The 27107-nt window shown below is 42.2% G+C and overlaps 1 long non-coding RNA gene across 1 annotated transcript in view; it reads left to right on the forward strand.

The window, feature by feature from the left end:
- LOC134284024 (uncharacterized) overlaps nucleotides 1-27107 on the forward strand; it is a 1044900-nt gene that overhangs the window by 884572 nt on the left and 133221 nt on the right. The window lies entirely within an intron of this gene.

A 27107-nucleotide genomic window follows, 5' to 3' on the forward strand; every position in this document is an offset into this window, starting at 1 on the left:
TTTAATAATCAAACATTCCGTTTCAGCCTCTTCAGTTGTTTTCGTGATCCAATGAGTGGAAACTCGTTTCAAGTGCAAGCAACGGGCCAATGTTAAGACGAAATAAGTTTAAACGGAGCGGTTTGCTTGTGAAAATGTTAAAATATCATTAAAAATTTGATAAATAAAAACCTACTAAACCCTACTGCATCTTTCATTTTTACAAGTACCGAAAATCTGTAAAATATCCAAAACAAAACAATGATTTACCGAAATCCTACGGTGATTCTGCAGCTCAAATTACCGGAGAAATTCGGTAAATTGTGACAGCATTTCAAAAACATCAAGTACCGAATGTTCGGTACTTGTTTCGATTACCGAACGGATTACCGAACGTTCAGCTGTTGAGAATTCGGTAAAAAAATACCGTATACTGTAAAAAAATCTAAGTGTGTACGGAAGGCACGACATTCGAAGCTCCTATCGGCGCAACACAAACATTTCCTGATTGCCAAATTCTTCCCGCGGCTATATTCGGTTATTGTGCACAGTTTGCTTTGGAAATTTCCAAATCTATGTATTTACAACAGTATACACACTTATTTCTGAATTGCCTGTTCGGTACTTTTTTGACGAGATTATAACAGCAGTACGATCTCGGTAGTTTCGGTAATCGATTTTACTGAGGTTCAGTAAAACAACTGTCAAAATCGTATGGAAAAGGTAAACAATGCATTTTTGCTGAACGAGCTCGGTGCTCAGCAGTTTAAATCTCGTCAAAAAATTACCGAACTCGGTAATAAAAATTAAGTGTGTACGGAAAGAAGCCGACTTCGCCCACCAACGCCTCAACCTCAACGCAGTCCGTGTGAAAAGGTCAAGTGGTGGCTTGTTCGCAAACACGCGAAACACAATTTAAGGCCCGCAAGGCATCGTTACCATGCCCTCTCCCCGTTGCTGCGTTAGCAGCCAGTCAACTAGTGTGGCATAGGATTGTTCCAGGGAGCAAATAAATTGGTCGGCCTAATTGAAACAGATTATGCGTCTCAGATCAACCGGCCGTGTAGTGAGCCAGAGAGAGTGTCCTGGGTGTTGAGGACCGGATTCGAGGAAAAGTCGCCCGGTGTAAACGACGATGAGCTACTGCAGTTCAAGATCCGCAATGTGGGCCGGTTAGTGACCGTGGCTTTTCCGCCCCAGCTGGGAACGTAATATGCGTGTTTATGTTGTTCTTGGGCTGGCCAGCACATTATAATCGTGTTGTTTCGTGAGGCAGCTAAGCCGGGCCGCCGAACCCAAAGCAACCGGATTATTGGGGATTACGACAAAGGCGAGCGGTTCCCATGTGGTAAACGGGTTTATTACCAACACATCTCCTAGCTATGGGTTGCTTGCTTGTGTTTTGCACTGCTCTGCTCGGAGAGGTTTGCAAATTTCCAGGATTTGTTAACACGGGAAACAGCGAAGGATCTTCATTTGGAAAAGGAGGATGGTAATTTCTCTACATTAGTGTTAGTTGTTAAAATGGAATTTGATCCCTGGTAAACCTTCCGCAACCTGTTTCGTTTCTTCGTGGTACCGGTTTCGTGATTAAGGTGAAACTGGAAGCATTTCCTCACTTTTTACTCTATGATTTTTAAAAAAATAATGAAGCATTATTTTTGAAAACGGTCTCCGTGCAGAGTTAGAGGAATGATCAAGGTATCACCTGGATTTTTTTAACTTGTGGAAAATGATTATCAGTTTTCAAAAACCATTTTTGAACAAAATTGTGATGACTTTTTTTCAGCCAAATTTTTACTTTGCGCATCAATATCTCGGAAAGTTTACATGAAAAGCCCTTTTTTGAGTCCCGTCCAAAGATTTGAAATTTCAAGAGGAAGATTTTTGTCGAAGACATAATTAGTGGAAAATGTAATTTTCCACATCAAAACCATTTTTCTTTCAAGTGAACAACAGCAGTTTTCATGCGCTTGCGTGTGTGAGTAAGCAACGGACCAGCAGCAGCAGGACGGCTGAGCAAGTAAAACCGGTTTTGTTGGTCGTCGCACAAAGCGGAGACCGAAAAAACAACACACGGGAAGGTGGAATCTCGGGTGGGATAAATGAATGAAATTCTACGGCCAACGTAAAGCAGTTGCATTTTGCTGAAGCATGATCGTAACTTTCTCTTTGTACGATTTAGTTTTCTCTGTGCTGTATGTTTTGGAAATATTAAAAAACATCATCAAATAATGATGCGCATGTTCTTGACTATTGGCATAATCGTTGATTGTATGGACATAAACGATGCATATTAGAGAAGTGAAGTGTAACAAGGTCAATAAAAATGTTTGAATATGTTTTTAGCATTATCGAGAATGAACATATTCGTAGGTCAGCCGCTGCTGATTACGTAACAACATGTGAATTTGTTGATTATTCAATCAACTTTTATCAACCAGTTTAAAAGTTATGTGTGTTGTTATTATTATTATTAGTTTATTAAAGACACTTTTATACAAGAGTGGCATTCGTGTCGGCTGTGTGTTGTGAGAGTGAGTATTTGAAGATATTTTTCGTTTTTTTCAAATGGTATATCTGAAAATTCATAACTTCTGAGCGTCTTGGCTACTTTGGATGAATGTTTCACTATTTGCTGTCGCAAATGCTACAATGTAGTACATAACTAAAATATTCATATTCTAGTGAATCCGCATGAAGCATAATTCTAGAAGCAAATAATGAATAGCCATTTTCTGTGAGGGGCCGTTCATAAAAATGAAAATATATTAGAACTCCACTGGCGCTATAATCACTTTTGTTGTTTAATTATTTTATTAACTTTACTTGTAATAATTGATTATTTTAAACTGTTCATCTTGTAGAGCATCTTTTGTTTTGATAAACAAAATTCATTTGACACTTCTAGTATCGCTACTGCCGCTGGGCGTGGCAAACTAGATGTTAGTCCCACGAACAGTCGCTAGTTATTCTAATTTCATAAAGTAAGTAGACCAAATAAATTCATATTTGAGTTTTGTGTCTTCAAGTCTAAGTTTTTGTAAATAGTGTAGCTTTGGGTATTATCGGCAGGTTTGTTCTCTTCGTCATGGGGGTTATGTCGGCCAAATTGCGTGAAACGGTTATATAATTCAGCTTGGTTGGGAATGATTAGAGGCCCACTCTGATAAAAAAAAACCTCAGGACGAAGACAACAAAACTGAAGAAATAGTGTAAGTTTCCCCATATCATGACTTTTGGGATCAATATAAATTTCTAGAGTGCGTATGAGGGTAGAAATATTTCTGAAATAATAAATATCAAAATAAATTGAACCAAGGTAAATATTGAATTGAGAGAAACCAGACAGGATAATGAAGTTTCAAGAATGCAGCTATGGATTTTGAAGGAAAATTATGGTTTGAACAAGAAGTGGGAAATCCAAAGAAAGTGGAAGAGAACAAGAAGCCGGGGTTTCTAAAGGGCAAGGTTTATGTCATGAGAAAAAACCGACGATGTCGGAAGACATGAAAAGTCCATTTTGAATAAGTTAAGGATACTTGAAACAAGATGGTGCTCCCAGGTATAAGAGATTCCCAGATATTCGTTTAATATTTTGCAACGATATTTTTTCAAAGGATCTTTTAGTATATTCTGTCAAAAAATCTTTCAGTTATTCTTCCGAGTATTCTTCCAAAAATACTCAAAAGGTTGCTACAGAAATTCACCCATAAATTCTTCAGTGGTTTTTATAGATATTCCTTCACAGTTTATTTTTCTCACGATTTAAAGATTGTTCCAAGAATTCCTACATAGATATTTACAGTATTTCATCACGAGATTTCATCACGAATTATTTCATTGGACATTTATCAATAGACCCTTTCAGACAATTTCAGACAGGTTTTTTTAACACTGTCGCCCAAAGTTTTTTTTAGCGATTCTGCCATAGGATTCTCCAAGAATTCCAGATCTAGCAAGACAGTTTTTTCAGAGTTTTTCTTATGCATTTCCTTAAAGAAAATCTCATTGAATTATTCCAAGATTTGTTCAGAATCTCTTCCAGAGATTCCTCGAAGAATTTTTTCGGCTTTTTCTAAATATTGTCCCAGAGATTTTTGAGGAATTTCTCCAGTACCTCTTTTGGGTTTTCTTGCAAAGATACTACAAGAAACTCTTGAAGCGAGATATCAAAACTCTATTCTTCTAGAAACTATACAAAAGAAATACTCTGGTATTCTTTAAAGATTCAAAGTGATTCCTTTGGAGATTCCACCATGAATTCCTTTTAAAATTCTACCAGAAAGTTCTTCAGGAGATCCTCCAACAAGTCCACAAGAAGCACTTACCAAGCTACTTTCAGAAATTCCTTCATAAACATTTATAAGAACTCATTCAGAGATTCTTCCAACAACATATAATTCATCCAGAGCTTTATCTGAGAATTGTCTAGGAAAATATTCTTCCAAGAATTCTTTCTCCTATCCCTCAATATCCTTCAGAAATTCCCACCAGAGGAACTCGTTCAGTGTTCTCTCAGAGATTCAGCCAGAAACTCTTCCAGAGATTTCGTAAGCGATTCCTCTGTAGAAGTTCTCTCAGGAATAACTCAAGAAATTCCGCCAGTAGTTCTTTAAGTTATCCAATAATTCTTCAAGAGGTTCATCCGGAAGCTCGTCCAAAGGATCTTCCAGAATTCAATCAGGAGATTCCACCAAAGATTTCGCCAGTGATTTCTTCGGGGGTTTCTGAAAGCTTCCTTCAGGAAGAGAGTGCCTACTGTAGTTGCTCCAGAGTGTCCTTCTTTCAAAAATTTTTTAGGAGATTCATTTGAAATGCCTCCAGGTATTGTTTCAAAATTTTCCAGCAATCAATGTTCTTCTAGAAGTTTTTTTTCATACAAATCCTCCAACAAGGAATTCCTAAAGCGATTCTTTCAGAAATAATTCAAATTCCTTGTGGAAAAGGGACTCCTCCGGAAATCCCTCCAGGAACTCCTTCAGATATTTCAAAAAGTTCGATTTCATTTGATTTTAATTCCAAAGACTTCGACAAGAATTCTTCCAGAGATTCCTTCACCACGAAGTCAAGGAACTCATCTACACATTCCAATAGCATTTCCGCAAGCAGTTCTTCAGGATTCCTCCAGAAGTACCTAAAAAATTTTGTCAATATTATTCTCGAAAGGTTCTTCTAAGAATACCTTCAAGAGTATGTCCATGTGATCGCTACACTGTTTCCTCTTTGAATTTTTGCAGAAATACCTCTAGGAGTTTCTTTGGAGATTTGCAAACATCTGTTGAGCAGTCTCTGGTGGTTACACGGGAGTATTTCTGGAACAAATCGTGATTGATTCTTTGCAGGAAGTTTTTGTTAAATTTCTTCGGGATGAAAGAACCTCTAGAGTAATTCCAGGGAAAACATTTTGAGGACCGTACGGAGAATTCTCTACTAGAGTGTCTGGACAGCGTGGACCTGGTATGATGGTTGAAACTATCACGCCCAGGACCTGAATTCAAATCCCACTCGCGACATACTCACAAAATGTATGTTCTTCCTTAGCAAGGGAATTAAAGCTGTGGGCCCGGAGACGAACTAGCCCCGGGCTAAAAATTTAGAAATAAAGATAATTCTCAGGATTATTTTCCGTTAGGATGTCTGAAGCAATTCTTAGAACTCATAGAGAAGATATGGTGAAGTTTATGGAAGAATTTCGAAGAATGGACGAAGCATTTCAAAAGGAATTTATGAAGGACAACAGAAAGAATTCCTGATGAAATCTTAGAAGCAACCCTTATAGAAAGTCTCGAGGGGAGTTCCACAGGAGTTTCAGAAGGAATTTATTAATATGTATCCGAAAGTTATTTCGGAAGAATATTTAGAATAATTCCTGGAAAAAAATAAACAATTCCCAGATGAAGCTTCAAATGAATGTGTAGGGGAACTATTGTGAAAATGTTGCATGAATCAGTATATGAGTTCCTAGGAAGATTTCTGGAGGATTTTTGAAAGTAGCTCGAAAAATTCTTTCTGGAATCTGTGGAGGACTTTGTTGTAGATTTTCAAAAGGAATAACTGGAAGAGTCTTTTTAAGAATTTTAAGATGAATCTTTTGAAGAATTACAGAGGAAATATTTAGAATCATTCCTAGAAGCAATTTGTTGTCGTAACTTTGCAAGAAACCAACCAAGGGAACATTTGAAGAACATGCCTGGAATATTTTCTTAATCAATTTTATGAGGAAATCTAAAGAACTATCCGAGGAATATCTGGAAGAATTTCTGAGAAAATCTTTGGAATAGTGACGAAAATTTCAACTGGAAAATAATTGATTACACTAGTTTACAAAATAAAACGAAAGCTGTGAACTTTTGTCAACGACCAAAGTTTTTGAAGCACAATTTCGAAACCGTGCTTCAAAAAATTTTAAGTAGAGCAGTTTTTTAGTTTTAGCTCAATATCGAGTTTTACAATTTTTTAAAATATAAAATTTACTAAAATTAAAATATCTTGCGAAGGAATTTCAGGAGGAATCTGCGAAGAAATTCATATAGGAATCCCCGAAACAATTCCAGGAACAATCCGTCAAACTAATTCGAGGAGAAATCCTCGACAGAAATCCAGGAAGAATTCCCGAAGGACTTCTTGTTGTAGTCCTCGATGGAATTCCAGGAGAAATCCCCGAAGTCATTCCAGGAGGAATCTCCGAAGAATTTTCAATAGAAATCCCCGTAGAGTTTTCAAAAGAAATCACCGAACGAATTTCATGAGAAATCCTTGAAAGATTTCCAGGTAAAATTCCTGAATAATGTTCAGGAGGCATCCCCGAAAGAATTCCAAAAAGAATCTCGAAGAAATTCCATGATAAATTCCTGAATGAACTCCAGGAGGAATCCCCGAAAAAAATCCAAGAAATAATCCCTAAGTGATTTCCAGGAGCAATCCCTGGTGTAACTCAAGGAGCAATCCCGAAGGAATTCCAGGAAGAGCCCTCGAAGAAACTACAGAAAGAATCTCAAAAATTTTCAGCAGGAATCTCCAAACGAATTCCAGAAGGAATCACTGACGAATTCTAGGTGGATTATTCGCAGAAATTCCAGAAGGAATATCTGAATTCCATGAGAAATCCTAGACAGAATTCCAGGAGGAATCCCAGAAAGACTTTTAGTTGTGGTCTCCGAAGGAATTCCAGGAAGAATTCCTGATCGAATTCCACAAAGATTCCTTTACTTTAAGAAATTCCAGGATGAATTCCTGTTGGAATTTCAGGAGGAAACTCCGGAAGAATGCCAGGAAGAATCTCCCATGGAATTTTAGGAGTATTCCTTGATCGAATCTTTGACGGAAGAATCCCCGAAGAAATTCCTAGAAAAATCCTCGTGAAAGTAATTCCACAGAAAATTTTCCAAGAAATTTGTTGAGAAATCTCCAAAAGATTTCTAGGATGAATCATAAAATGGCATACAGGGTGAATTCTTGCAAGAGTTCCAGGAGGAATCCTCGAAGGAATTCGATAAGCAATTGCCAAAGGAATTCCGTGAGGAATTCTTGATGGAAGTACTGGAAGAATACCTGAAGGAATATCAGGCGAAATCTTCGAAGAAATTCCAGGAGAAATCCTTGAAGAAATTGAAGGAGGAATTTTTGAAAAAATTACAGGGCGAATCTTTCTTTTGAAACTTGATGAGAAATCCCCAAAAGATTTATAGAAGGAATCATTGAAGGACTTACAGGAGGAATTCTCGAAGGAATTCCAGAAGCAATTCCCAAAGAAATTCCATGAGAATTTTTCGATGGAAGTCCAGGAGAAATCTTCGAAGAAATTCTAGGAGGAATTTTTTGGGGGATTACTTCAGGAAATCCTTCGGGGATTTCTTTGGAGATTTCCCTGGAATTCCTTCAGGGATTTCTCCTGAACTTCCATCGAGATTTCCTCATGGAAATCCATTGGGAATTGCTTCTGGAATTCCTTCGAGTATTCCTCCTGTCCATGAATCCTTCTATAAATCTTTTGTGGATTTCTCATTAAATTTTCTTTGGAATTCTTTGAGATTCTTCCTGTAATTCTTCGGGGATTCTTCCTGGAATTCATTCAGAGAATCTTCCCGAAATTCTTTCGAAGACTTCTTCTGGAATTCCTCCTGGAATTCGTTCGGCGATTCCTCCTGGAATTTCTTAGAGGATGCTTCCTGAAAATTCTTCGGAGATTTGCTCCTGGAAATCCTTTCTCTTTTCTGGAAAGATTCCCCCTGGAAATCTATTCCGTGGAATTTGTTCGGGAATTTCTCTTGATATTTCTTCGGGGATTTTTCTTCAAAATCCTTCGGGCATTCCTACTAAAATTCCTTCGGGGATTTCTCCTGGAATTTCTGCAAGAAATCCTACTGAAATTCGTTCACAAATTTCTCCTAGAACTCCATCGGGGACTACAACTAAAAGCCTTTCGGGGATTCCTCCTGAAATTCCTGTGGAGATTCCTTCTAGAATTCGTTCGGGGACTATATTCTGGAATTACTTCGAGAATTCCTCATGCTATTCCCGCTATTCCTTTCAGGATTCCTGCTAGAATTCTTTGAAACTCTTCTTTTTTTTTCCGTCGAGGCTTCTTCCTGGAATTCCTTCGGGATTCCTCCTGGAATTCCTGATTGAATTCCTCCTGAAATTTATTTGACGATTCCTCCCAGCCTTCCTTCAGGAAATCCCCCTGATTTTCCTTCGAGGATTACTCCTTAAATGCCTTCGGAGATTCCTCCTGGATTTTTTTCGGAACTACTCCCAGAAATCCTTCAGAGATTTCTCCTGAAATTCGATCAGGGTTGCCTCCTGAAAAGTTTTCGGGCCTTTCCGTTGTAATGTTTCTGGAAGGATTCCTCCTGCATCCCCATTCGCAGATTTTTCTTGAAAATCCTTCGAGGATTTCTCATGAAAATCCTGCTGGAATTCCCACGAGGATTTCTCTTGGACTTCCTTTAGGAAATCCTCCTGGAATTTGTTAGGGGATTCCTTCTGGAATTCCGATGAACACCAGGAGGAATCCATGAAGGAGTTCCAGGAGCAATCCCCGAAGGAACTTCAATTCCCGAAGGAATTCCAGGAGGAATCCACAAAGGAATTCCAAGAAAAAAACCCGAAGGAATTTCAATCATCGAAGGAATTCCGAAGAAGAATCTCTGAGCGAACTTCAGGATGAATCTCCGAAGGAAGATGTAGTCGCTGTTGAAATTCCAGGAAGAATCCCCGAAGGAGTTGGAGGAGTATTCAGGGAAAACCTGAAGGAATCCTCGAAGCATTTCTAGAAGCCATCCTCGAAGGATTTCCAGGAGTTAATCACTGAAGAAACTCCGGACACAACCCTCGAAGGAATGCAGGAAGAATTTCAAAGAATTCTAGCAGGAATCACCAAAGGAATTCCAAAGAAAATTTTCTAAGGAATACGATGAGGAATCCCCAAAAGATTTCTAGAAGGAATCATAAAAAGACCTTAGGGGTGGGGAGGATCTCGAAAGAATTCCAGATGTAATCTCCAAAGTTATTCCATGATGAATTCTCAATGGAAGTCCAGAAGGAATCCCTGAAGTAATTCCAGGAGAATTCTTCGAAGAAATTCCAGGAATGGAATTCCTTTGGAGATTGCTTTTGGAATTGCTTCGGGAATTCCTCATGCAAATCCTTTCCCTTTTCTGGAAAGATTCCCTCTGGAAACCTTTCGAAGATTCCTCCTGGAATTTCTTAGAAGATTTTGTCTGAAACTCTTTCAAGGATTCCTCCTGCACTTCCATCGAGAATTCCTCATGGAATTCCTTAGGAGATTGCTTCTAGAATTCCTTTGAGGATTCCTCCTGTAGCTCTTGCGAGAATTACGACTGTATGTCCTTTTATGATTTCTCCTAGAAATCTTTAGGGGATTCCTCATCAATTTTCTTTGGAATTCCTTTGGTGATTTCTGCTGGAGTTCTTTGAGATTGTTCCAGTATTTCTTCGAGTGTTTATCCCGGAAATTGCACCTTCGTAGATGGTTTCTGGAACTCCTTCGAGGATTCCTCCAAGAATTTCTTCGGGGATTTCTCCTGGAATTACCTCAAGGTATACTCCTGACACTCCATGGGGAATTCTTTCGGCGATCCCTCCTGGAATTCCAACAGCGACTACTTCTGGAATTCCTTCTGGATTTAATCTAGGAATTCCAGGAAATCCTTCTGAAAATCATTCGGGAATCCCTCCTGGAATTTCTTCGGGGACTAAAACTAATAGTCCTTTTGGAATTCCTCCTGGAATTCGGGGATTCCTCCTGAAATTCCTGTGGATATTCCTCCAAAAATTCGTTCAAGAATTCCTTCTGAACATCCTTCTGGGATTTTTCCTGGAATTACTTCTCGGATTCCTCCTGGAATTACTCCGGGAATTCTTTCTGGAATTCGTTCGGAGATTTCTTCTGAAATTTCTTTGGGAATTCCTGCTGAAATTCTTAGAGATTCTTCTTGTAGATTCTTCGAGGGATATTCCTGGAATTTCTTCGGGATTGTTCCTAGAGTTACTTCGGGAATTGCACCTGGAATGTGCTAAGGGATTCTTTCTTGGAATTCTTTGGGGAATTCCTCCTAAAATTGTTTCGGGGAATCGTCCTGAAATTTCTTCGGGGATTCCTCTTGTAATTTTTTCGGGGATGCCTCCTGAAAATTCTTCGGGGACTCTCCCTGGAAATCTTTTAAGGATTCCTCATGGAATTCGTACGAGGATTTCTATTGAAAATTCTTTGGGATTTTTTTGGGAAATCCTTCGGAGATTCCTCCTAGAATTTCCTCCTGGGATGACTTCAAGGAACCCCTAATTCCTGGAATTTCCTGGAATTCCTTTTGCGATTACTTCTGAAATTTATTCGAGGACTCCTCCTGGACTTCCTTCGGGGATTCCTTCAGAATGTTCTTCAGAGAGTCCTCCTGAAATTCCATCAAGGAATACTCCTGAAAGTCCTTCGGGAATTCTTCCTGGAGTTCTTACGGGAATTTCTCCTCTAATTCGTTCGGAGGATTGTTTCTGGAATTCTTTCGGGGATTCCTGCTGATGAAAGATTTCCCCAGGATCCCTGTTCTGGGTCTTTTCTTGAAAATCCTTCAGGGATTCCTACTGGAATTTCTGCAGGGATTCCTACGGGAATTCGTTCGAGGATTTCTCCTGGTCTTTCTTCAGGAAATCCTTCTGGAATTCCAGGAAGAATCCCAGAAGGAAATCCAGAAAGAATCTTCGAAGGGCTTCCAGAAGTAGTCCTCGATAGAATTCCAGGAGGAATCCCCGATCGAATTTCAGAAGGATTTTCTGAAGAAGGTCCAGGAGAAATCCTCGAAAGAATTCCAGGAGGAATCCTTGCTGAAATTTCAGTAGAAATCACCGAAGGATTTTCAAGAAAAGTCCCCGAACGGGGATCCAGAGAGAATCTTTCATCAGGGAGAATCCTCGAAGAAGTTCATGTAGGAATCCCCGAAAGAATTCCAGGAACAATCCCCCAAACGAATTAGAGGAGAAATTCCCGGAAGTAATCTCAAAAGGAAGTCCAGGAGGAGTCCTCGAATAAATTTCAGTAGGAATCCCAAACGGTATTCCAGGATTTCAGGGAATCCCTGAAGCCACTCCAGGAAGAAATTTCGGGAGGAATTCCCGAACGATTTTCAAGAAAATTCACCAAAGGATTTTCAATGGAAATCCCCGAAGAATTTTCAAAAGAAATCCCCGAACGAATTCCATGAGGAATCCTTGAAAGATTTACAGGGGAAATCTCCGAAGAATTTTCAGGAGGCGTCCCTGAAAGTATTACAAGAAGAACCCCCGAAAATTTCCGAGAGAATTTTCAGAAGTAGTCCCCGAAGAAATTTCAGAAAGAATCCCCAAAATAATTCCAAGAAAGAATCCCTAATCGAATTCCAGGTGCAATCCCCGACGGAACTCTAGTAGCCAGCCCGAAGGAATTCCAGGGAGAACCCTCGAAGAAACTACAGGAAGAATCTCTAAGAATTTCAGAAGGAATCCTCGAACGAATTCTAGGAGGAATATCTGCAGGAATTCCAGGAGGAGTTCCCGAAGTAATTCCAGGAGGAATCCCTAAGGGATACACTAGTTTACAAAATAAAACGAAAGTCGTGAACTACTGTTAACGACCAAAATTTTAGAAGCATAATTTAGCGCTGATTTCGAATCCATGCTTCAAAAAATTTAAAGTAGAACAGTTTTTGAGTTTTAGCTCAATATCGAGTTTTACAACTTTTTAAAATATAGAATTTAATAAAATTCAAATATCTTGCGTTTTGTTCAACCAATTTTAAATCTTTTTCCATAAATAAAAGGCTAAATATAATACCATTCGATCATCTGAATACAGGTTTTGCTTCAGATTGATGAAATTTAAGATATTTGCGAGTTTTGGGGACGATCTCCCTAAATTTTAGCAAAATTTTCAAAAATATACGAAGAAATGTATTGTTTTCAATGAGAAAAAAAAAAACAATTTAAAAATTCTTTCTCAACGTTTATTTGACATATCATATGTAGGCCAGTTACAGTAAAAAATTCAGCTCAATCGGAGCATTGATTGCGGAGAATGAGATGCGTGAAGTGAGCGACTTTGCTTAAAAATAGAACAAAAATCGATTTCAAATCATCAACCTTGGAGGAGTGCTCTAGAACTTTTTTTTAGGAAATCCTCCTGTAATTCGTTCGGAAATTCCTCCTAGAATTCGTTCGGGGATTCCTACTGGAATTGCGATGGAAATTCAGGAGGAATCAATGAAGGAGTTCCTGGAGCAATCCTCTAAGGAACTTCATGAGGAATTCCCGAAGGAATTCCAGGATGAATTACTGAAGAAATTCCAGGAGGAATCCTTGAAAGATTTCCTGGGGGAGATTATTTTAGAAAGGGGAAAGGATTCCCAAAAAGAATCCCCGAAATACACGCGCGCTTACCGCTTCAGCAGTATCAGCTCTATTCACTCCTCATATCAATGGTTAGATTTACTTGACTCCAATAAAAATGATCCGGGAGAACTCCTTGAGGAAGCCAAATGTTTCTTGAAGGATCTTCGGGATTGAATCTCTTGAAAAAAGTCCATAGGAAACCTATGTACAATGCTTGGAGAAATTACTTTAAAAATAAAAAAATACGAAAAAAATCGTAGAAGAATTGAAAATATCATTAACAAATTCTTTTAAAACTTCAGGATAGAATCTATAGAAGAATTCAGATGAAATTTCTGAAAAAAAATCCAGGAGAAAAAAGGTTATATTTTTAATTATCTATTTATTTTTGATTCATTTGTTGATTTATTTATTCATTAACATATTTATTTCTTTAATTTTTATTTATCAATTTATTTATTTATTGATTTTTAAATTATTTATTTATTAATTTATTTGTTATTCATTAATTCATTTGTTTATTAACTTTTTATTTATCTATTTATATATTGGTATATATATATATCGTTTCATACATTTATTTAGTAATTCACATTTATTTGTTTATTTATTTATTTATTCATTTTTTTCTTCATTATATTTTTTACATTTTTTTAAATCTATTTATTTCTTCATTTATTTGTTTATTTCTTCACTTATTCAATTTATTTATTTATTATTATTATTTATTTATTATTTAGTTCATTCTTTTCATTTATTTATTCACTAACTCATTTGTTTGTTCATTTATTTATTTGTTTATTTGTTTATTTGTTTATTCGTTTATTTGTTTATTTGTTTATTTGTTTATTTGTTTATTTGTTTATTTGTTTATTTGTTTATTTGTTTATTTGTTTATTTGTTTATTTGTTTATTTGTTTATTTGTTTATTTGTTTATTTGTTTATTTGTTTATTTGTTTATTTGTTTATTTGTTTATTTGTTTATTTGTTTATTTGTTTATTTGTTTATTTGTTTATTTGTTTATTTGTTTATTTGTTTATTTGTTTATTTGTTTATTTGTTTATTTGTTTATTTGTTTATTTGTTTATTTGTTTATTTGTTTATTTGTTTATTTGTTTATTTGTTTATTTGTTTATTTGTTTATTTGTTTATTTGTTTATTTGTTTATTTGTTTATTTGTTTATTTGTTTATTTGTTTATTTGTTTATTTGTTTATTTGTTTATTTGTTTATTTGTTTATTTGTTTATTTGTTTATTTGTTTATTTGTTTATTTGTTTATTTGTTTATTTGTTTATTTGTTTATTTGTTTATTTGTTTATTTGTTTATTTGTTTATTTGTTTATTTGTTTATTTGTTTATTTGTTTATTTGTTTATTTGTTTATTTGTTTATTTGTTTATTTGTTTATTTGTTTATTTGTTTATTTGTTTATTTGTTTATTTGTTTATTTGTTTATTTGTTTATTTGTTTATTTGTTTATTTGTTTATTTGTTTATTTGTTTATTTGTTTATTTGTTTATTTGTTTATTTGTTTATTTGTTTATTTGTTTATTTGTTTATTTGTTTATTTGTTTATTTGTTTATTTGTTTATTTGTTTATTTGTTTATTTGTTTATTTGTTTATTTGTTTATTTGTTTATTTGTTTATTTGTTTATTTGTTTATTTGTTTATTTGTTTATTTGTTTATTTGTTTATTTGTTTATTTGTTTATTTGTTTATTTGTTTATTTGTTTATTTGTTTATTTGTTTATTTGTTTATTTGTTTATTTGTTTATTTGTTTATTTGTTTATTTGTTTATTTGTTTATTTGTTTATTTGTTTATTTGTTTATTTGTTTATTTGTTTATTTGTTTATTTGTTTATTTGTTTATTTGTTTATTGATTTAAAAAGTATAATCAGTTCAACTTGTTTTTGTTGTTCAAATATCGGCGTGATTACAATACTCCCCATTTTCGCATTTCAAGCACCTCACTACTACCAAGAAAATTTGAATCCGCTCATAGCGCACGCTGTTCCCAACGGAAAAGCCTCCAGTTTCGCCTTAATTGACGGAAATCTTCCGTGTCTTGTGGAAGGTTGTTCTGAGCTAAGTGGTTTGCAGTGTACGAACAAATTGATAATGAATTTACCCGAAATTTAACCTTTTCTAATTAGTTCAAATTGTACTGCGGTAAAAATGATTCTAGGCTTTGATGTTCTAATTTAAAATATTTTTATAACTATTCCTTAACCGAGGGTAAACTAGAACATACATACATACATTTATTTGTTCAACATCACATTTAAGACAAGACATAATCAGCAATAGTACGCCACAATACTCGGTTTGTGGCTGCCGCTCTCCATTCTTGGTCGCGCCCAATGCTCACCAGGTCACGCTCCACCTGGTCCGCCCATCGTGCTCTCTGCGCTCCACACCTTCTTGTGCCAACCGGATCAGTTGCAAATACCAGCTTTGCAGGGTTGTTGTCTGGCATTCTTGTAGGCATGCCCTATCTACCGTATCCTTCCGGATTTGGCCACCTTCTGGATGCTGGGTTCGCCGTAAAGTGCAGCGAGCTCGTGGTTCATTCTTCACCGCAACGCACCGTTCTCCTGCACACCGCCGAAGATCGTCCTTAGCACGCGTCGCTCGAAAACTACAAGTGCTTGCAGGTCCTTCTCGAGCATGGTCCATGTCTCCTGCCCGTAGAGTACCACCGGTCTTATTAGCGTTTTGCACATGGTGCATTTGATGCGTGGGTGAATCTTTTTCGACCGCAGTTTCTTCTGGAGCCCGTAGTAGGCCCGACTTCCGCTGATGATGCGCCTCCGAATTTCACGGCTCACGTTGTTGTCAGCCGTCAATAAGGATCCGAGGTAGACGAATTCCTCCACCACCTTGATAGTATCGCGGTCTATCGTAACATTACTGCCCAGACGGATCCGGTCGTGTTCGGTTCCGCCTACCAGCATGTACTTTGTTTTTGAAACATCACCACCAGTCCGACCTTTGCTGCTTCGCGTTTCAGGCGGGAGCACAGCTCTGTCACCGTTCCAAATGTTCTTGCAATAATGTCCATGTCATCCGCAAAGCATACAAATTGACCGGATTTTGTGAAAATCGTTCCCCGGCTGTTGAGCCCGGCTCGTCGCATCACACCTTCCAAAGCGATGTTGAAGAGTAGGCATGAGAGTCCATCACCTTGTCGCAGTCCCCGGCGAGATTCGAATGAACTGGATAGTTCACCGGAAACCCTTACGCAGTTTTGCACACCGTCCGTCGTTGCTTTATTCAGTCTAGTCAGCTTCCCAGGAAAGCCGTTTTCGTCCATGATGTTCCATAGCTCTGCGCGATACTGTCGTATGTCACTTAGAAGTCGGTGAACAGGTGATGCGTTTGGACCTGGTATTAACGGCATGTCTGGAGGATTTGCCGTACCATGAAGATTTGGTCCGTTGTCGACCGGCCGTCGATGAAACCAGCTTGATAACTTCCCACGAACTCATTCGGTTTAGGCAACAGACGACGGAAGTTCTCACATTCCAAATGGCCGCTTTCTTATGTATGGGGCACCCCCCATACCCCTTCCTTCCACTCCTCCGGTAGCTGTTCGGTTTCCCAGATCCTGACTACTAACTGGTGCAAACAGGTGGCCAACTTTTCTGGGCCCATCTTGATGAGTTCAGCTGCGTAACAGCTGCTTTGTTGGCTTTGAGCATCCTTAACTTCCCTCAGCGTGGGAGTTGGGTCATTTCCGTCCTCCGCTGCACTGGCGTCGTCGTTTCCTCCGTTGCCGTGGGCTCCCGTGCCTACGTTCTCCAAACCGTTCAGGTGCTGATCGAAGTGCTGCTTCCACCTTTCGATCACCTCACGTCCGTCCGTCAAGAGGTTTCCGTCTTTATCCCTGCATATTTCGGCTCGCGGCACGATGCCGTTGCGGGATGTGTTGAGCTTCTTTTAGAACTTACGTGTTTCTTGGGAACGGCACAGCAGTTCCATTTCTTCACACTCCGCTTCTTCCAGGCGGTGCTTTTTCTCCTGAAAGAGGCGGGTCTGCTGTTTCCGCTTCTGTTTGTAACGTTCCACGTTCTGTCGAGTCCCTTGCTGCAGCATTACCGTCCTCGCAGCGTTCTTCTCCTCCAAAACCGTTCTGCATTCTTCGTCGAACCATTCGTTCCGTCGATTCCGTTCCACGTACCCGATAGTGCTCTCGGCTGCGTCGTTGATGGCTGCTTTCACTGTATTCCAGCAGTTCTCTAGAGGGGCCTCGTCGAGCTCACCCTCGTCTGGCAACGTGGCCTCGAGATTCTGCGCGTATGCTGAGCCGACATCCGGTTGCTTCAGTCGCTCTAGGTTGTACCGTGGCGGTCGCCGGTACCGTACATTGTTGATGACGGAGAGTTTTGGGCGCAGTTTGACCATCACCAGATAGTGGTCGGAGTCGATGTTGGCACCACGGTAGGTCTTGACGTCGATAATGTCGGAGAAGTGCCGTCTGTCAATCAGAACGTGGTCGATTTGAGATTCCGTCTGCTGTGGTAATTTCCAGGTGTAACGATAAGGGAGGGTGTTTTGGAAAAAGGTGCTACGTATGGCCATATTTTTGGAGGCGGCGAAATCAATCAGTCGTAGGCCGTTTTCGTTCGTTTGCTGGTGGGCGCTGAACTTACCAATCATCGGTCTAAATTCCTCCTCCTGGCCTACCTGAGCGTTCAAATCTCCTATGATGATCGTGATGTCGTGGCTTCCCAACTAGCATTTTTGCTGTATAAGAGCTTATGCGAGCTTTCTTCCAAGAGCGTTTGCTCCATAAGCTTTTATGCAGCTACTTTTGTTAGTTGGGTTGGGCAGCGATTGTACTCGCGTTCGAGCTGCGCGTAAAATGCGTCCTCGTCATCATCAGTGCTTCCGGAGTGTGGGCTGTGCACGTTTATTATGCTGAAGTTGAAGAATCGGCCCTTGATCCTCAACCTGCACATTCTTTCGTCGATCGGCCACCAACCGATCACGCGCCTCTGCATGTCGGCAACACTATAAAGGTGTTCCCAGCTCGCGTGTGTTGCCGCAGCTCTGGTAGATGGTACGATTACCTCTAAACGTTCGCACCATGGATCTTGTCCAACACATCTCCTGCAGCGCTACGATGCCGAAACCGCGGTCCTTCAGTAGATCGGCGAGTATGAGGGTGCTCCCAATGAAGTTGAGAGATCGGCAGTTCTACGTACCGAGTTTCCAATTGCAAGTCCTTTTTGTTCGCTTGGGTCGTTGCCGTTGGTCTCGGTTCGTATTATTCTGTTGCTGATTTTCCGTTACAATGTTTTATTACGACGTAGATCAGCCGCCCCTAACATGGGGGTCAGACGCTGTTGTGAGCCGCTCCTCCTGGAGAACAGACGCTCGGATTTGCCGAAGCAAACCCCCCCCCCCCCTTTCCTGTCTGCCTACGACCAAAAATTCCCATCAGGGTTGGTTACCCGATCTTCCCTAAGGTTGCTCATAGTTTCCAGCCGGTACCGCGAGGAGGTAGAGATAGGAGTTGCTGGGCAGAGGCTAGTTGATCACAATGGGATCTGAATTACGCAGAATACCCAGCCTTTACCGTGCCAGGGTAAACTAGAACTTAATCTTGAATAGTACAGAAGAACAACTGGATTTTGATTCCTATTGGGTAGCCGGCATGCACGGTATAATCAAATCCCCCTCGAGAGGAACGGACAAGTTGAATTAAAGATCGTAAAAAAAACTTATCTCCCGTTTGCCTGGGCTCCACCCGTCCGATTCATATCGATAACTTCGGAGACCACCACTTCCACCACCTCCATCGCAGTTTGATAAGGCTGCTGACGACATTTGTCGGCCATATTTCCCTTCGACATCAAAGGCAACCAGTTGACGTCGTCGTCGTCGTCGTCGCCATCATTCCGACCTTCCGACGGTGGTGGTTTGGCAGGCACCTGGGTTGGCGCGCGTGGGTCTTTGTTTTTGTCCAGGAAAAGGGTTCACCCGGCGGTCCCTGTGTGGACCGACAAAACAAAAAAGGGCAGATAATTTTATGGGTCAATCAACGGGGATTGTTATTGAGCGATGAGCGCTGCTGCCTGCCTTTTCGACTTTTTTCTTCCCGCAGTGGAAGCCAAACGCCCCGCAGAACTGCAGCAATGTCCGGGTTGGGAAAGTTCGCCGTTTTTTCCCAGTCTCTGAATGAGGCTTTGGCTTTGATGTGCACGGTTTTAGTGCCTTTGGTTGGCCGGAAATATAATCACTCATAATGTCGATGTTATCGCCGCTCGGGACCGACCAGCAACCGTTTTCCCTGGGCAGGCAAATTTGTAAGTCTTCCTGGGAAAAACTGCTGCCGTGGGAGTTATGCTCGTCAGCGTTCTTGGCTGGGAAAGGGGTTCTTGTTGCTTTTCGAGTTAAGGTTTAGGAATTTTCTTATACCTACTGCTGTCGTCAATATGGTTTCGGATGGGAAAAAATGTATTCTGTAAGGCTTTGTTGCATTATTTGCAAATGCCCATCAGTTTGGCACGGGCTTGATAAGAATAAAGAAACATTTTTCGAGGATCCTTTGTGGGAAGGATTGTGTTTGAGGTTATAGCTTTGTGCCTTCTTGTTCCGTTAATGGTTATGATGACCGTCAAATGCTCATCTTAACAGTTGTTGAGCTACCCACCAACATCTCTACATTGTTAGCCAAGGGTCGAAGTATTACCGGTGTCAACACCGAAGCATCATCATTGCAGTCCACCGAACGGGGTAACCCCAATTCATGGTGTCAAATGACCCGTGCCGAGCAATGAGTGATCGAAGGGGTGAAAAAGATGCTCGATCATTAACGGAGCATGTGGGGTACCTGGACACCCCCACAGTATTTCGTCCCTTGCCGCGTTAATGCAGGGCACTGGCGTGTTGGACCTCTTTTCCCGTACAACTCGTGCTATTAAGCATGAAAAGTTCAAATCAAAATCAAAATCGAGTAGGTGGTAGTGGAAGTGACGAGGCTAACTCCTTCGCAAGAAGTGGGTTGGCGTGGTCTCCGGTAAGGAGAAGCGAGGTGGTAGGAGCGGGATGCTGCGTAGTGCGCACGCAGCTCCAGCGTGGGAACTCCGATCCATTCTCCGGCAAGCCAGCCGGTGGAGATACTGGATGGACCAGACCGAGCGTAGCTGTTGAGGGCCATCAACCAAAAGAGAGAAGGAATCCCCGCGATCGAGGTGGCTGAGCAGCAGCTTTGCAAGATCATAGACTTTGCGTCCACGAAGTCTAACATAAGTAAGGACCTGAAAACGGCCCTGTTGCGACTTCGTAAGTCGCTGGACGATGCCAAGCAGGATCACGTGAGACTCGTGAAGACTGTAGCAGTGGTGGAACCGGTGAAAGTAAAGTTTACGTTAAGTTAAGACGGAGGCCTTCACTTTCGCAGGAAGTCCAAAAGGTGTGGCGGATGCGACTGTTCGTGATAGGCACACGCAGAAGCGGGTGAGGCAGCCGTCAGGTGAGGAGTTGTCAGGTGGTGCCTGAGAGGATATTAACCCCGAAGGACGGCAGCGATACCGGCAAGTCGAACCCCAGCCTGGTGTCCCGGAAAGCTGGGAAGGATGGGCCTGAAAAGGCTGACTCGTCTCAGAAGGATGGGAACAGGGGGTTGTGACTGTTGTTAGGACCTCCGCAACCACAGAGTAGGGTGACCAAGGTGAGGACCCCCCTTGGACGAAGGTTGAGCGGAAGAGAAAAAAGAAAAAGCCGCAGATCGAGGAAGTCAGGGACGCCAAACCAAGAAGGCGTAAAAGAGTAGGTGCCAAGCGCGAGAAAGGCAACACGCTCGTCACCAAGACCGAACAGTCTGAGTCTCGCGCTTAGTATCATAGGGGCGTAACTACAATGATCGATTTCTCTTTATCGATTTTCTCTTCGGTTAATAACTTGACCAGCAAACCATTCTCGGTTGTTTTTGTTGTTTTAGAAGCTAGTCCTAGTCTCATTTTCCGAAACACATCGAGAGATCATCCGAATATTGGTCGTATTTCCCGGAATAATCAGAAGAGAAATCGATCATTGTAGATACGCCTGTATGATACTTGTTACGATGCGGATCCCCACCACTGTGTCATTATGACCGATGAGGCAATTACTTGTGGTCCATCAGCAAACCACGCCACCGATAGCCGCACACTACGATGCGGCGAACACAATGACCACCAAATGACCAGACGTCAACAAACTAGGAAATAAGAACACAATAGAAATCTAAAAATCCAAAGTGAGATTGTGACATACTTTTCGGTACCTTTTATTTCTAATATTTAAAATAACTATTCTTCAACTGTTAAATTCATTTCTCTTCTTAGTTTAAGTAACGCAACATCATTTCATCAGTTAGATCAGTGCGGATCAGTGCTAACTGGTTTAAATCTTCCTAAAATTAAAGTAATTATTTACGTGCACAGGTAAACAAACATGTGAGAATGAATTGCCTTATAGTAATTGAATTGATCTTAAATCTAGGTTTACGTGCAACTAAAACTACTTTTCTTAATAATACTCTTCGTACAACGAAGACAAAACCCAGTAATTAAAATCGACCGTGAGTATGTAAAATTATGATATAAAACCTCAAATCTAACCTTAAGGCTACCCTTTACACGCAGATCAAACCCAACAGTGACGGTCGAAAAAACATTATACTGTATTTTGAATTACATTGCCAAGGTTCACCAAAAATTGTAAGATGTAACGTAGAGAAGTGTGAACAAATTATTAAATATAAATTATTTTCAGCTTAAAGCTTACCAAACGCAAAATAGCTGGTTTGCTTCCGAGATTTTGGAGAAATCATCCGTACATTTCTTTAAGAATTTTTGTACGTGGATAGGCGCAATGGATGGAGGTCACGGTAAGACGGTGTCCAACTGCAAAACCTGCAACCGTCCTGACTCGGCGGATTCCCAGATGGTTGCCTGCGACAAGTGCCAGTTGTGGGAACACTTCACGTGTGCGGGCGTTGATGAAACCGTCAAGGATCGGCAGTATGTATGCAATGATTGCATAGCCAAGGTGAGTGCCGATAAATCTAAGCGCGGGAAACAGCTGAAAGCTGACAATCGGTCCGCCAAATCCGGTGGAAGATCAGCTTCGAGGAAAGGCTCGAAGATTGCTTCGATCCCTGCGAGCCAAACTTCCAGTGCTCGGGCAGCCGCCCTGGAGGCCCAAATGAAGGTCATCGAGGAAGAGAAGGAGATGAAGGAACAGGAGCTGAAGGAGCAGGAAGAGCTGAAGAGAATGGAACTGGAAGAAGAACAGCGTCAGATCGAGGAGAAGAAGCAACTGATAGAGGAAGAACGACGTCTCCGCCAGCGAAAGCTGGACGAACAACGGGCGTTGCTGGCGAAACAGCAATTGATTCGGAGGGAATCGGTCGAGAAGAAGAATGAGCTAATCAAGCGGATGTCGGAGGCCGGAAGCGGATGCGGCAGCAGTACGAGCTCACTTCCAGATTCACGAGAGAAGGTGAAGAGTTGGCTAGCAGGTCAACATACCCATGGAAGATCTTTGGGAAAGATGGTGGAGGAACAAAAAGCTAATAGAGGCCTTCACCCGACAGTTTCTCAAGACCCGTTGGCATACCAGCTACCAACATCGCAATCCAGGATTGCACAAATCACCTCGCAAATGGCCCGTGGTATGCAGGTGGGAAGCTTGTCCCAAACGCTACAGCAAGCTCGGTCAGAAATTGTCGTGCAACCGTTCCAACGATACGTAGCGAACTCCCAGCCTCACATACAACCGATGCTGCGTACTAATCAGGCTGTGCACCGCCAACTTTCCGCGCAGCTGTGTTATCCATACGTACAGCAGCAACTACGCCATCCGCACAGCGGCGGCCTTGTCAACCAGGATGCGGCCCATAGTACAGCGCTTGAACAGCAACATGGTGTATATGATCGGTCAGAAGCGACACCGCTCTCGGTAGTCATTGAGCAGCCATCTCAGCGATACGCAGGGATTCCCGGGTCAAGTTATCCAGTGTATCCTCCACAGAACGTTGGTTTTTCGAATCCACAGGTGAATCGGCTGTCCCATCGATACCAACAGGAGATCGTGCCTCCGCAAGATCCAGTTCAGCAGCCAGCTATGGCTGAACAATCCGTCGTTCTTCAGTCGCAACAGCTTGCAGCGCGGCAGGTAGTTGGGAAACAGTTGCCCAGATTCGATGGCAACCCAATTGACTGGCCTATATTCATCAGTAGCTATGAACAGTCGACCGCTGCGTGCGGCTACACAAACGCTGAAAACCTGATTAGGCTTCAGCAGTGCCTGACTGGACACGCGAAAGAGTCGGTCTGCAGCAAACTTCTGCTGCCAGAGAGCGTGCCTCACGCTATCGAGACACTGCGTATACGTTACGGTAGACCAGAGCTGCTACTCAAATCACTCCTCGAAAAGGTTCGTCGTACACCAGGTCCAAGACAAGACAAATTGGAAACGGTTATCGAGTTCGGTTTGGCAGTTGGCAATTTTGTCGATCATCTTCGGGCGGCGCAGTTACAGCAACATCTCACGAACCCCATGATGATGCAGGAGTTGGTAGATAAGCTCCCAGGCTCGATGAAAATGGAGTGGGCTTCCTTCAAGGGCCAACAACCGTTGGCAGACTTAGAGACCTTTGGGCGCTTCATGGAAAAGCAAGTCAACGCAGCGAGTGCGGTGAGCTTCGAGCTTCCAGTCCACGAGAAAACGTATAAGCACGAAAAGCAGAAAGGAAGGGAGAGTGCCGGGATCCATGCACATTCGCAAAGCGATAGTCCAATCAATAAACCGAATTCGTCAGGACAACCTCGGAAGCCGACTAAAATCTGTGGTGTCTGTACTCGCGAAGGTCACAGGGCGGCGGATTGCTCTCAGTTTAAAGAGCTGAACGTCGACGAGCGGTGGAAGACTATTCAGAAGAAGGGCTTATGCAGAACATGTCTGAACAGCCACGGCAAATGGCCTTGCAAGTCATGGCAAGGCTGTGCGGTAGATGGGTGCCGACTGAAGCACCATACTCTTCTTCACTCTCCTTCATCGACACACCATGTCAATTATTCTTCTACCCATACACCTTCACCGAAAGCCTTGTTCCGCATACTGCCTGTCATCCTATACAACGAAGGCAGAAGCGTGTCGGTATTCGCTTTCATCGACGAAGGTTCGGAAATCACCCTGCTGGAAGACAACGTTGCGAAGCAGCTGGGTGTAAAAGGTCCCGTGAAAGCTTTAACTCTCCAGTGGACAGGTAACGTTAAGCGGAATGAGTCCAGGTCCCAGGAGGTGAACTTGGGAATATCAGGGAAGTGTGGTTCTGAGAAGTTCGATCTTCGTCAAGCCAGGACAGTCAGCTGTCTATTTCTGCCCAGTCAGCAGCTCAACTACGGAGAATTGTCTCAGCGTTTCCCACACCTCCGCGGTCTCCCAATGGAGAGTTATGAAAATGTTCAGCCGAAGCTTCTGATCGGCTTGGATAACCTTCGTCTAGGCGCTCCACTGAAACTTCGTGAGGGTGGACCGAAAGATCCAATTGCTGCAAAGTGTCGCCTAGGGTGGACCGTTTATGGGTGTGCTGGTGACAGAGGAGAAAACGCAGCTTTGGTTAATTTTCACACCGTGGAAGCTGCGGATACGGATCACCTATTGAACGAGCAGTTGCGAGATTTTTTCACCTTGGAGAATGACGGCCTCTTCAATCGCAACGAAACCCTAGAGTCGGAGGAAGATAAACGAGCGAGGATGATTCTCGAACAGACGACTCGACGCATTGGTGACCGTTTCGAGACGGGACTTCTATGGCGAACAGATAATCCAGAATTCCCTGACAGCTACCCGATGGCGACTAGACGATTGGTGGGATTGGAAAGGAAATTTTCCAAACAGCCGGAGCTCGGAGATCGAGTACGTGAACAGATTCATGACTACGAGCGTAAAGGCTACGCGCACAGGGCGACTCAAGCGGAGCTGGACTCAGTGGATCGCAGCCGATTGTGGTTCCTGCCGTTAGGAGTAGTTCAACATCCCAGAAAGCAGAAAGTTCGGTTGATTTGGGATGCCAAAGCTACAGTGGGATCTGTCTCCTTCAATTCTAAACTCCTAAAGGGTCCTGACCTGCTGACACCATTGCTCGCCGTACTCAGCTCCTTTCGCCAATTCCCGGTAGCCGTGTGTGGTGATATACGGGAAATGTTCCACCAGATTAAAATCAGGGAACAAGACCGTCTCTCTCAGTGCTTTCTGTGGCGTGACACTCCGTCAGAAGATATCAAAATATACGTGATGGATGTTGCGACGTTTGGGTCTACATGTTCGCCCGTATCAGCCCAATTTGTAAAAAACCTAAACGCCGCAGAGTTTTCCGAGCAATATCCACGAGCTGCGGTCGCCATCACCAAGCACCACTATGTAGACGACTACCTGGACAGCTTCCAGACAGTCCAGGAAGCTACAGAAGTCGTGAATGAGGTGAAACTCGTTCATTCAAAGGGAGGATTCGAGCTTCGTAATTTCCTGTCCAACTCTGGGGAAGTTCTGCAAGGTATCGGAGAAAAATCAGGAGATCCAATGAAGGAATTGGCCTTGGAGAGGGCTGAAAACACGGAATCGGTTTTGGGGATGAAATGGATGCCCAGTGTAGACTGCTTCACGTACACCGTCAACCTTCGTGAAGATCTCCAATGGCTTCTCAAACACAACCACGTTCCCACGAAACGAGAAATACTTCGGGTCGTTATGAGCCTCTTTGACCCGCTAGGCCTGGTCTCTTTCTTCCTCATTCAAGGAAAGGTCCTCATCCAAGGAATTTGGGCCTCTGGAACAGGTTGGGACGAACCGATCAACGAAAACCACATTCGACAATGGCGCCAATGGGTGGATTGTTTCGATCAGTTGAACACATTAAGGATTCCACGGTGCTACTTCCCCACCATTTATTCCAGCAATGACAATCGATTAGAGGTCCACGTATTCGTTGACGCTAGTGAAACAGCATACTGCTGCGTCGTTTACTTCCGACTAGTTAGTGAAAGTGGTGTACAAGTAGCTCTGGTTGGATCGAAAAGTAGAGTGGCGCCCCTAAAGACTCTTTCCATTCCCCGATTAGAGTTGAAGGCTGCTGTTCTCGGTGCTCAATACCTTCAATCTGTTCTGAGCAATCATGAACTTCCGGTGTCTAAACGCTATCTGTGGACCGATTCCACAACCGTACTAGCGTGGATTCTATCAGACCACCGCCGGTTCCAGAAGTTTGTTGCGGTTCGAGTGGGCGAAATTTTGACACTGAGTGATCCTCAAGACTGGAGATGGGTCCCGACAAAAGCCAATGTAGCAGATATGGCCACCAAGTGGGGAAAAGGTCCTGTATTTCAAGCACAAAATCCGTGGTTTCGTGGTCCATCTTTCCTTTATCAAAGTGAAGAACATTGGCCGGAACGTCGTCAAGATATTTCGACCCAGGAAGAACTTCGGCCAGTTCATGCGCACTGGTCAGCAGTCCCACTGATTGAAGCCACAAGATTCTGCCGGTATGAGAGGATGCAGCGGGCAATGGCGTATGCTTTACGTTTCGTAGACAATCTTCGTCATAAACGGAGCGGTTCAGCACTACAGCTAGGCGTTCTCAACCAAACTGAATTGAAGCGTGCAGAGGAAGCGTTGTGGAAAGTAGCTCAAGCGGACTGCTTTCCTGAAGAAATAACGGTCCTGTCTCCGACGCAAGGATCACCGGATACGCGGCACGCTTGCGTGTCCAAATCAAGCCCGATTTTCAAAGTATGGCCGTATCTGGACGACCAAGGGATCCTCCGGATGCGGGGCCGTATTGGCGCAGCAACATTCGCACCAGTCGAAGCCAGATTCCCTGCTGTTTTGCCCCGGCATCATCGCATTACCAAACTTATAACGGACTACTATCATCGCCGCTTTCGCCATGCAAACAGGGAAACTGTCGTCAACGAAATGCGGCAACGATTTGAAGTGGCAAAGCTACGAAGTCTCGTCGAAAAGGTTTCAAGGGAATGTGCCCTTTGTCGCGTGAAGAAAAGTCGTCCACAACCTCCAGCAATGGCTCCACTTCCACCGGCTCGACTGCAAGCTTTCGTCCGACCATTTACATTCGTTGGAGTAGATTATTTCGGGCCGGTTTTCGTCAGAGTTGGAAGGAGCCAAGTTAAACGTTGGGTGGCAGTATTTACCTGCCTGACAGTGCGCGCGGTGCATATCGAAGTA

This window comes from Aedes albopictus, chromosome 3 (assembly GCF_035046485.1).
Source record: "Aedes albopictus strain Foshan chromosome 3, AalbF5, whole genome shotgun sequence".
In the NCBI taxonomy this organism is placed as follows: Eukaryota; Metazoa; Arthropoda; class Insecta; order Diptera; family Culicidae; genus Aedes; species Aedes albopictus.